Raw genomic sequence first — 12,455 nt, 5'->3', positions numbered from 1 at the left:
ATTCATCACCAGAAATTTTACTACATAGTGCATCACATGGCTAAGGTTGCTACTTTAAAATCCTTTAAAACAGGGAAGACTGTCCTTGTGAAGTCATAATGATGAAAGGTTGCATCTTCCTTCATCCTTCCCAAAACTGATCAGCAAATATGCTTGAAGTAGACTAACTCCACATAAAGATTACCATGACCAGTTCTCTTCAGCATGAATGACATACCTTCCAGCAGCCTATTAGTAAGGCTTTCTAGAGCCCATTTAATGTAACTTTCCCAGATGCATGGTTCTGGATCAGAGAACATACCATTGTATACATCAGTAATGTTAGGCTCCTTCTTGTACAGTCCTTGTGTATGTTCCTGCCACCTCACCTTAATATATTCTGTTTTTGCTAGTTCCCTCCCATCCCTGTCTTTCATCAGGCCCATTTTACCTGAATTTTTCTCTAATACCACCAGTCCTTTTCAAGATGTATCTTGCCTAACCAATTCTGTTATCTTCTTCAATTTCATTGTAATGCAGATTTGAACTTACCCCCTTATCTATCCTTGCTATATTCTCTGAAACTTTGCATTCAATTTGACATGTATTCCACATCTCTGTTGCCTTTGGCTGTCTTTCTCTGCCGTTTCTAAACCCTCAATGGAAACCCGTAGCACAGGACTATTTCACACACTTAGAAACTCTCAGCATGTTCTTCTAAGCTGTTAATTTCCAACAACTACCAGGTTACTTTATGGACTTAGAAATGAAAGGGGTCTCTTGGTCTGACAGAATTTCATTAGCGATTGTCATTCTGCTAAACCTAAGCATCAAATTCTTGAAATAGATTTTAACAGAGGATTCTGCAACCCTTTGTTGTTCTCTCATGAGGAATAATGCTCTAGTACTTCAGAACCAAAAATAATAGATGCTCAGAAAACTCTTTTAAACTGCTTGCTACAGTTCAAACCCCATATGAAGCACTAAAGCACTTCAGTCTTGACTGCAAGTGCAATATTGGCATTCAATTCTAATGCACTAAAGGGTGACTGGCATCTGCCATTTGAGCCCTGTAATACTTTGCAGTCAGTGTGGCTGTCCCCTTCACCCTGCCCATGTCTTTGAGAAGGCCTATGCATTGCCTCAGAGTAATGGTTAACATAGTCTAGAACTAATAAAATATACTGATGTCCTCTAGGCATCTTGGTTAATAGACCTACCAAAGACATAGCAATTCTGTCAAAGGAAATATCATGGATTGTTAGGGGTACTAAGGGGTCGTGGAAAGCTCTGAATGTAGTACTTTTCTGGCACTCAGTACAAGTATCACAAAATCTTTCTATGGCAGAAAAAAATGAGGCCATCAGAACTTTCCCAGGCCCTATTCTGTTTTTCCACACCAACCAATCACATAAAATATAGCTGTGGGAAAGGTTCAGTGGTGTTTTGGTAGGTTTAGGACATTAATTGCTGTTTAACTACTTCTTATACTTTTTGCTAAGGCAATAAATGAGACCACTGTTTGCATCTAAATGGAGAAAAGTGAGGGTGAGTGGGTGATATGGCGATGTTGCATCCCCCGTTACAGCCTGTATCTTCTCTCTGGCTTTTCTTAAGATGGGACCCACTCACTGCTCTTTCTTAAAAACTCCTTTGAGTAATAATTAGGATGTTTCAGTTCTTCATGCTGCTTATTGTCTTCAGTTCTACCCTCACTGGAATTACTCATTATTAGTGTGGCTAGGGAATTTTCTGTCATCTTAGTTCTTATCTAAGTCTATTGCAGAGAAAATTGTACCTTTTGTCAGTGTTCTCCCCATCCTGTGTAGGTCCTATTAACACACCATGATTGTATGCCCACAAATAAAAAAAGGTAAAATCTCTCCCTAGAATGACCTCATGCAAACGTGTGCTAGTACCCCAACACAATCTTTTAGCAAACCTAGAGGGGTAAGCTGCTCTACTGCAGTTGTAGGATAGTCCTTTCCATCCTCATGTGTATACAACGTGAACAGTTTCTTTTTTGGTTCACTTTTCTGTCTCTTACTAATGCCTTCTTAATGTGTTCGCTGTCTCTTACTGATCTCTGACTTAATGAGTGTGCTGCTCTTACTACTAACTGACCTAGTGAGTTTGCTGTCACTTACTAATAACTGACTTAGTGAGTTTGCTGCCTTTTACTAATTTGCCATTTTTTCATATTCAGGCAGTGATTTTACCCATTTCCTGTGCACCCGCACATCAGATTTTGAGGATGGTGCATGAGGATGCTGACTGATCCCCATCAACATCTGTTGAATGTTTCTCATTACAGATGTGTATGTTATATTGCATAAGTTCAACATTAAAAGGATAATTCTAGCAATGTGCACTTTATCTAGCTTGTTTTTAATCCCATCCACTACAAATGGAATGTCCAATACATTATTCCTTACAGCGCCATAGAGATGGTGTATTTTGTCTTCTGCCTTATACCTTGGAGCCATTTTACCAGTTCCTATATTCCTTTAGGAGCTCTAGTGCTTGGAATGGTCTCCTGTAGCCTGGGATAGCTTGGCTGCTACTTTGCATTGACTGGGAAGCAACTTCTCGGAAGTTAGACCATCTTAGTGACTTCTACAACCTTGTGTGCTGGGTTTTCTTCTCACTTTAACTTCTTGTGTCATGGTTGTCAAGTCAAACTTGTGGGCACACTTTAGTTTGTTATAAGTCCAGGCATCAGATATCTGCTCTCAAACTGAGTGATACTTGACCATAAAAAAGCAAAATAGGACCAGCACAGAGGGGAACCATTGGAATGCAGAAAAAATGTATCCAAACAGCAAACAAGGAATTCCAAATGACGGACGCGATGAGTCAGTAAAAGCAGGTTTATTAAGCATCCACAAAACTTTCAGGAAGAATGCCTTCTTCAGTGTGTATAATACCTTTAAAACCAGAAATCTTTTAAAAATAATTCAAGAGAATGTCACAGCCCAATCAAAAGAAATGCCAAATTAATCAACTAGGGCTTAAAGTCACTCTACATGTAAAAGAAATACAAAAAAATATACACAAAAGAATCCTATTACAAATCATATTCTAACAAAGCTAAAAACTTAAGACATTTTAAAATATGTTGCCTTCTCTTTAGTTTAGGCTTAATGCTTACAGCTGTATTTAAACCAGGTTTGGAGGCAGCATTTAAGCATGTAATCCATTCATATTCACAAATATCTAAAATATTGTTCAGACCACCACCTCTTCTGTTCCTAAATATGATGTATTTTACCCTAAAGAGAAATATATGCTCTTCACCTTCCTCCCTAATGTCTCTGGCCAGGGCATTTATATCCACTTTCCTTCGTATTTCAGATTTATGTTCAATAATCCTGTCCTTGAGTTTCCTATTGCTCTTGACTATGTAAAATGCAGGACATTTTGTACACCTTGCTAAATATATAACATTACTAGTATTGCAAGTGGTATATCCATTATTAAACACAAACTCCTTACCAGTAGTGGGATGGATAAAGATATGATTTATCTCCAGAACTCTGCAGCATATACAATTAAAACAGGGAAATGTACCCTTCCTTTTACTTCTTTGCTGCAGAGGATAACCACTCATGTCTTTATAACATAGATGTGTTTTCAAATTTGAACAATTCCAGTATGTAAAATAAGGTTTGCCAACTACGATCTCTTTAACATCGGGCATAGCCATTAGAATGCCCCAGTTCTTTTCTATAATCTTTCTTACTCCATGAAATCTTCTATTATATGTAGTTGCATACCTCACATGTTCTTTCTTCTGCTTGGATACATGTTTTTCTGCATTCCAATGGTTCACATCTGTGCTGGTCCTATTTTGTTTTTTGTTGACTTTGGCTTTGTTGGACCACCCGTGGACGTTGAGGCAGTGAGTGTACGTTTGATATGACACAGCCTGTTCTGAATATGAATGTTAATTCAGCTAATAAGGACTATTATCTACATCAGTTTTTGGTAATACAGAATAATCCTTTGCTGTATCAACTTGCTGAGTTTTCACAAATAAGCAGGGGAAGTCAGCGATTATCTGACTATAATTTTAAGGAGCAAATGCTTGACCTAGAGAAAAAAGTCCAATCATTTAAGAAGCTGCTATGGCAATGACTCAGTTTCTCTGCTTACTTAGACTTGGGTATTGTTCCACGAGGGCTAATACTGAAAATGCCCTCGTATGACAATACTTACTCTGAACTGTTGAAGAAATGGCAGGAGCTTAATCTAAAACTGAATGCCGAGTATATAACTTTAATGAATCTTTTCTTTGAAAAAATAGAAACAGATTTACAAACTGAGATTTCAGTGCTTGAAAAAGATGTAACTGGAAAAGAATGCTTTTCTGGTAATGTTCACCAATATAGTGACATGTTGGAAAGACTAAGGAAATTTGAAGAAAAATTACTATCTTCTAAAAAACATAAATTGCATAGAGACCTGCATGATTTTAGTAATATCAACATTTTTCATGGCCAAAAGAACAACATGGAGCAGGCAGTAGAATAAAGAAAGTAAAAAGATCTGATATCCCCCCTCAGAAATCATTAGATACATTAGATAGTTGTTATGTACATGAATCAGCTTGTACACTGGTCAATGAGCATATAAGTAATGTGAACATCTCTGAGGACACCCTCGGAAAGTAGTAATAACATTCTACAATGTAATAATGCTACTGAAGAGCGCTCAGTAACTACCCATGCTTCGGACATGAATGGTAGAATCCAGTCGTTTGAGGATTTTCATAAACACCCCGCACTTCTGCAGTTAAAGTGATAGAAATTAAGAACAGAGACTTATCGCATGATCGCTCAAGAGGGAGACCGGAACAGAGAGTAAATGGGACATTGAACTGGCGAAGCAAGGGTCCACAAACAAAGAACAAATCCAAGCATCAGAAAAGGTGATTAATGGACCCATTGTGAATCTTTCTAGCCTATTGCTGTCCGAGTATGACATCTCCCTATTGAGCAAAGGATTAAAGTTTATTCCATCGAATGTTGATACAATGGTTGATGCCTTAACTGATTTACAGATGTTTATAAGAAATTGAAGTTTAAAATTGATTTTTAAAGATGTATTAACCACTGGTCCACAGGTATGTAAAAAAATCAAATCTATTTATCCCTACTAATTGTCCGATAGTGACAGCATTTAGTGAGATTTGCGAATGTGAAATACAGGAATATTATGCTAGCAAGGTTTGTAGTAAATATTATAAGTTATCAGTTCATGAAAATGAAGCCCTTGTCACATTAGAAAAAAAATAATGATATAATAAAACAAGCGGACAAGGGTGGGGTGGTGATTCTAGATAAAGTAATTTATGATAATTGTATGTTTGAAATTCTGAATGTTGCTGATGTTTTTACTGTGATAAATAGAGCTACTGTTTGTTAGCTTATTAGTAATGTTAATATGGCAATTTATGAGATGTAGCTGAATGGTGATGTAGACATTGATTTATTCAACTATTTCACTGTTCCTAATCCAAAGTTACCATTGATATATGGGCTACCAAAGATTCACAAAGGTCTGAACCACCCCCATTGAGACCTAATGTCTCTCTGGGTGGTTGGATAACAGAACCTATTTCTTTTTATTTGCAGTCAGTACTTAGAGTAGATCTACCTAGGGTGAAAGGCTACATAAAAGATAAAGAGGATTTTTTTTAATGCACCTATAAATGTGCTATATTTTCTTTATCTTACATTAGATATTAAATCTGTTTTTACAATGATTCTGACTGATACTGGTATAGAAGCAGTGCGTAACTTTCTTTGTAAGAATACAAATTTAAATGGTAGAAGAGTTGAAATCCTCTGTGAATTACTTGAGTTAGCACTGAATAACAATGTATTTATGTTCTATGAAAAAATATATCATCAAAAAACGGGTGTCGCCTGTAGCGAATACGTATGCTAACATTACTGTAGCAGAATAGGAAAATATGTATATCCGAAAGTTGAATTTGAGATATATTATGAAATATGTCAATGTTAAATCAGTGAATCATTTACATAAACCTTCAGTATATAACCCTTGTTTGCACTCGACATTAAAGGTGTTCGATAGCTTTTGTGAGAGAGACGTTAGGTCTGTCTTAAATAGTAAACCTAAACAAAAGTTTTTTAATTTAACCAACGAAGAAAGAAAGTTTTTTTTTTTAATTTAGAAGCGAACATGATTTACATTTCATGAAGACAGATAAAGGTGGTGGGTTGGTAATTATGCAAACTATATACTATAATAGGGCCATGGAAAGCTTATTAAGTAATGAATGTGAATATTGTGAAGTAACTTACAACACCATTGAAAGAAGTTATAAATACATACAATATTGCTTATATGACTTTCTAATGAATGGCGATATGTCTATGGATTTGTATAATTTTCTTTTAATAGATAAACCTAAAGTGGGTATACTATTTGGTATACCCAAAATTCATAAAAATATAATCAACCCACCCTTTAGACCGATAGTTTCAGCTGCAGGAAGTTCTACTGAAGCTATTTCTTTGTTCTTGCATTCTGTTTTAAATCCGTTAGTTCAGATTTTGCCTTCTTTTGTAAAAGATTCTTGGTCTTTTCTTGATATGATAAGAGAATTTTCTAACATCACTTTTAACATTATTGATCCATCTAATTTAGTTTATAATGAATTAACCATGTTAACAGTAGATGTTACTTCCTTATATACTTCCATTCCTCAAATTGAAGGAGTGGAGTTTGTTGGAAATTTTTTTACGTAAACACACCACGTGGAGTGATTCCAGTATTAAATTATATCTAAGTTTGCTAGAGTTATTATTGGAAAACAACTATTTTATTTTCAACAAAAAATATTATAAACAATTAAAGGTACTAGTGATGGGGGCTACAGTAGCGCCGGCTTTTGCTGGATTGGTTATGGGATGGTGGGAAAAAGATATCCTACCAGCCCTGAAGTTTTTTCCAAAGGTTTTAGTTTATTGCAGATTTATTGACGATCTTTTTTTCATTGTGAAAGGCGATGATATTATGGTAAATAATGTTTTGGAAGAAATCAATAGTAGTTGTAGTTTTTTGAATTTAACTATTGGTGACATAGGAAAGAGAGTTTGTTTTTTGAATGTAGAACTAATTTGGAATGTAATGGAAAAGAAGTTCTCTAGTAGAGTTTACAGGAAGCAAACATATGTAAACAATTATTTACATTTCCAAAGTACTCATCCAAATTTTATAAAAACAAACATTGCGAAGGGCCAATATATAAGAGCCTCTAGGATGGTTAGTAATGAAACTGATTTTATTATAGAGATGGAATTTATTACCCAATTGTTTATCAATAGCGGATATCCTATTAAGTTATTAGATGAATTAGCCTCTAATATCAAGGCAAGAAGAGATAATGATTTTTCACCTATCTTAATTAAAGGATTAATAGTTAATAAATCACATCTTGTGGAGAAATCTTGTGAGATGTTGCCTAGATGTGTCATAGAGATGTCTGTAGATAGTGAAAATATTTAGTTTGCTATACAAAATAATTGGAAAATAATTAATGGCAATAATGAGTTGAGTGCAGTGTTGGGAGAAGCACCTAAGTTTGTTTATAAGAAGAATCAAACTATTAAAAATATGCTTCAGTGTGATGAAACTTTAATACAACCTCCAGTTACAAATAAACTCAAAGGGATGTTTAAATGCTATAGCTATAGTGCCTGCAGATATATTTTTGGAGGGACCTTACATCAACTTAGAGCACTATCATAAAATTATAAGTATTGATGGAAGATATAACTGTATGACTAATAATATTGTATACGTTGCTGTATGTTCAGGCTGTGCTGCTTATTATATAAGTATGACTACAAGAAGCCTTAGCAAACGTATAAAGGAACATTGTTATGTTATAAAGACTAAAGATATAAATAATGCCCTTTACAGGCACACAGTGAAATGTACATTATATAAAAAATTTATGTTTTCGATTTTAGAACATGTCAAAAGTAATTTAAGGGGAGGTAGTATGAAAAATAAGGTGGAAAGAAAGGATACTCTGTGGCAATTAAAGCTGGGAGCAGATGTTTCCCCAGGCCTTAATGATATGATAAACATTAAATGTTTTTTAGTCAACAATAAATTGAAAGCATAAAGTATATAAAAAATTATGTTTATATTAAAGTTATAGTGTTTTTTTTTATTGTTTTTAAATATTTTTAATTAAGTAGATAATGAATGAATTAATCAATTATACAATTATAACTGGTTGTTAATGAATGTCTTAGTATAAATACTTGTGGTTTTGTAGACAATTTTATTCTGAAGAGGTCTATCAGACGAAAACGTTGAATAAACTATTTTACGTTATTTCTTTGGCTTGTCTTTCTAGAGCACCAGTGTTTTTAGTTGAGAATAGGAAAATACCTTTGTTTATGAATGTCCAGAAACTTTTAAGGGAAAAGTGCTCTTCTTTCATTGTTTTGTTGATAATATATTTCTGTTATGGGATGGAACTAGTAAGGAAATGGTGATCTTTACTGAATACTTAAATCAGACCACTGATTATTTAAAATTTACAGCTGAATATTCTAAGGACAAAATAAAATATTTAGATATAAAGTTAGAGAAAGTAGGTGATAGTATTACCACTATGATATATAAAAAAGAGGTACAGGCAAATAGATATATACGTAGTAATAATATGCACGCACCCCATGTATTTAAAGGCATAGTGAAGAGTCAAATGTTAAGAACCTGTCGCCTTAACACAGATAATATACAATGTACTAACCAAATAGATGATATGACTGATGAGTTCTTAGAGCTAGGATATGATATGGAGCTGTCACAACAAATGAAAAATGATGTTATGAGTATGAGGCAAAATAAAGCTAAACCATATTTTTCAGGTTGTTGCCGTAATGGGGATAGTCATAGTCACCCTAGAAAGAATAAAGGACATGTGAGGTATGTCACTACATATAATAGAAGATTTCATGGAGTAAGAAAGATTATAGAAAAGAACTTGGGCATTCTAATAGCCATGCCCAATGTTAAAAAGATCATAGGTGACAAACCTTATTTTATATACTGGAATTGTTCAAATTTGAAAACACATCTATGCTATAAAGACATGAGTGGTTATCCTCTGCAGCAAAGAACTAATAGGAAGGGTACTTTTCCCTGTTTTAATTGCACATGCTGCAGAGATCTGGAGATAGACCATATCTTTATACATCCCACTACTGGTAAGGAGTTTGTGTTTAATGGATATGCCACGTGCAATACTAGTAATATTGTATATTTAGCAAGGTGTACAAAATGTCCTGCATTTTACATAGGCAAGAGCAATAGGAAACTCAAGGACAGGATTATTGAACATAAATCTGAAATATGAAGGAAAGTGGACACAAATGACCTAGCCAGACATATTAGGGAAGAAGGTAAAGAGCATATATTTCTCTTTAGGGTAATAGACATTATATTTAGGAATAGGAGAGGTGGTGGTCTGAATAATATTTTAGATATTTGTGAATATGAGTGGATTACATGCTTAAGTGCTGCCTCCAAACCTGGTTTAAATACAGCTGTAAACATTAAGCCTATACTAAAGAGAAGGCAAAATATTTTAAAATGTTCTTAATATGTTTAGCTTTGTTAGAATATGATTTGTAATAGGATACTTTTGTCTATATTTTTTTCTATTTCTTTTACATGTAGAGTGACTTTAAGCATTAATTGATTAATTGGGCATTTCTTTTGATTGGGCTGTGACATTTTCTTGAATTATTTAAAAGGAGTTCTGGTTTTAAAGTTGTTATGCACACTGAAGAAGGGATTCTTCCTGAAAACTTTGTGGATTATTAATAAACCTGCTTTTACTGATTGAGTGTGTCCGTCTTTTGGAATTGCTTGTTTGCTGTTTTGAGACTTGGCCATGCCAATATTTCTACCTTTAATTTGTGATAATTTTTAGCTAGGTTCCCAACCAAAAAAGACCTTCTGTTATCCTCCACTCTAGAAGGCTGATACCAGTCTGGCTCACTCAGCAGTTAGTCACCCTTCCTTTTTGAGGTCTATTTAAGCAATAACCCATGCCTGGGTGTGGATAATGCTGGATTTACCCATGGTTGGTGTGGATTGGTCACGAGGGCAAAGCCCGAGTGACCAAACAAAGACAACCGTGGGTAAATCCAGCATTTTCCACACCCAGAAGTGGCTTATTGCTATTACACAATGACATTATTTAAGAAAAAAAAAAAGACTTACTTTTCTTAAATAACAGCATTGTATAATGCCTCTGTGCTGCCCTTCTGCAACTGTCCAGTATCCTGGGGCAGTTCTGATGTACTGTACATGAGTATGCTTATGCAGTACATCAGAGCTGTGTGTAGAGGAAGCTTTTTTAAACGAGTTTAACATAGTGAGATATCTTTAAAAAAAGCAATGGAGAAAGGAAGATCTCTGTTGCTTTTTTTTAAAGATATCTCGCTATGTTAAACTCGTTTAACATAGTGAGATTACAGTAACGGAGCTCTTCCGTTCTCCATTGCTACCTAACACACAAAAAAAATTAAGACTTATACTAATGGAAAAAGTCCGGGCGACCGGACCTTTTTCCATTAGTATAAGTCGGATTTACAACAGGCACTCTGGTTGGGCTGGCCAATCATCATGCACATTTCAGAATACTAATAGGCAGTCATTGTATAATTAAAAGTCAATGCATATGCATCAACAGTTATTGGATCCTGACTTTGATAGAAATAGTTGACTATTTTATTGACTGTAATTCAGGCAGAAGCCATTCCTGCATGATTTATTGCCCTTGACCTAGGTTTAGAACTTCTCCATGTCCCTGTTATCCTTTGGTAGTGCTTGGTAAAGTCTATTCACTTTTATGCTGAGCTGTTTCAGCACGGTCACTGGGATGCTATTTGTGATAGCTAAACAGGGCTCATAAATCTCAGGTACTTTATAGTGCAATAACACTTTGAACCAAAACTTTTTGTTAGTTTCTTGTTGATTAGGCTTAATTGAATGTGCTATGGTATTTTCTTGCAAGAGTCCTGTCCTCAGATTCACTGCTACAGTATTATTTTTTATAATTCATTATGCCAAGGAAGTAGAAGAATTTAACACAGTTTACTAGGCCATAGAGTAGTTCAGATGTGTTTCAGCAGCCCCACCATGTGTGTTAAAGTGCTACCTACATACATATGTTTGTGACAGAAGATTATCATTTACAATAAGGTTGTTCAATTTTATTCAGCCCAAATTAAGAAAGTTGCTTCTAAACCCAAAGAGAATGCTTCCCTTTAACACTAAATGGTAAAACAAAACAGTATTTTAGTTCAATCCTTCATAACATTTTAAAGCAATAGGTAACACAATGCCTTGCCAAGAACTTCTGAGCTCAAATAATAATCGACCAGCAATGTTTTGTTCCTAAAAACAACATTTATCCTCTTTTAAAACTATACTGGCTGAATTTCAGTTGTGGGAGAGCTTATATCTATAGTAATGATCTTATCAAATCAGCAGTAGTCTCACTCATTATAGCCAAGTGCACCTCCGGGCATTTCTGCAGTTAACTCCTACTGACACCTCTAGGTGTCAAATATTGCTTCTTCACATTTGTATAAATAATTCCAAAACTATGTTACATAGAAGGTATCAGACTATTTCATCTTAAAGCATACATGATGACAAACCCAATTGTATTGGTATTTGACCTCTGTCTAATGCAGCTAAAAAGACACTCAATATTATTTGTATTGTAATAATTTTCATATTTCTCTAAATAGCTCAACATTATGCTAACACAGAGAAAACTGCATAGCATCATATCAAAGCTCACAGCTGTATGAAGAAAATCCTGCTGGCAGTTATGTTTCTTACTAGAATAGTTACTGAGATATCATAAGTTGTTTATACAACATTACAAAATTAATGTTCATTGCCTTTATTTTGGCTTATAAAATCCAATTTAAAGCATCAAACTAAATGAATGCCACCAATATAAAGATTAATTTATCCTGAATAGTTTGCCATTTACAGTATTCTAGTAACACCATTCCAGCGATATGAATATTTGAACTGTAAGGTGATAACATCATTTTTTAAAGGCTCAAGCCAGACCTACTGGAAGGTCCACACTTCAAAGAGCTGTACTGGTGGGAATGAGTTAGGTCAGCAGCAACATTTTTTAGTCATCAATAACACTCTTAAATCAGTGGAAATAGTTCTGTATAGGACCCACAAAAAAATCATGTATCTTATCACAGAAATCCCCAAACTGCTTTTATCTACAAGTTCCTCACAAAATGTGTTTTTCCTTTTTTCTAACATTTTAAGTTCTGATCCAGCCTTCAGAACTCTAAACCTGCTCAACTCTTCCTGGCTCAGGTGACACTATTAGAAATAATTACTCAGAATTAAAGGAACATGCCTTTCTGCTATGA

The 12,455-nt window shown here is 34.7% G+C and overlaps 1 protein-coding gene across 1 annotated transcript in view; it reads left to right on the top strand.

Annotated features, from left to right (window-relative positions):
• Positions 1 to 12,455, top strand: part of RGR (retinal G protein coupled receptor) — a 272,329-nt gene that overhangs the window by 241,742 nt on the left and 18,132 nt on the right. The window lies entirely within an intron of this gene.

This window comes from Protopterus annectens, chromosome 14.part0, assembly GCF_019279795.1.
Source record: "Protopterus annectens isolate FY-2018-M chromosome 14.part0, PAN1.0, whole genome shotgun sequence".
Classification (NCBI taxonomy): domain Eukaryota; kingdom Metazoa; phylum Chordata; order Ceratodontiformes; family Protopteridae; genus Protopterus; species Protopterus annectens.
The sequence above is the reverse complement of the archived record's forward strand: the minus strand, read 5'-3'. Positions and strand labels throughout refer to the sequence as shown.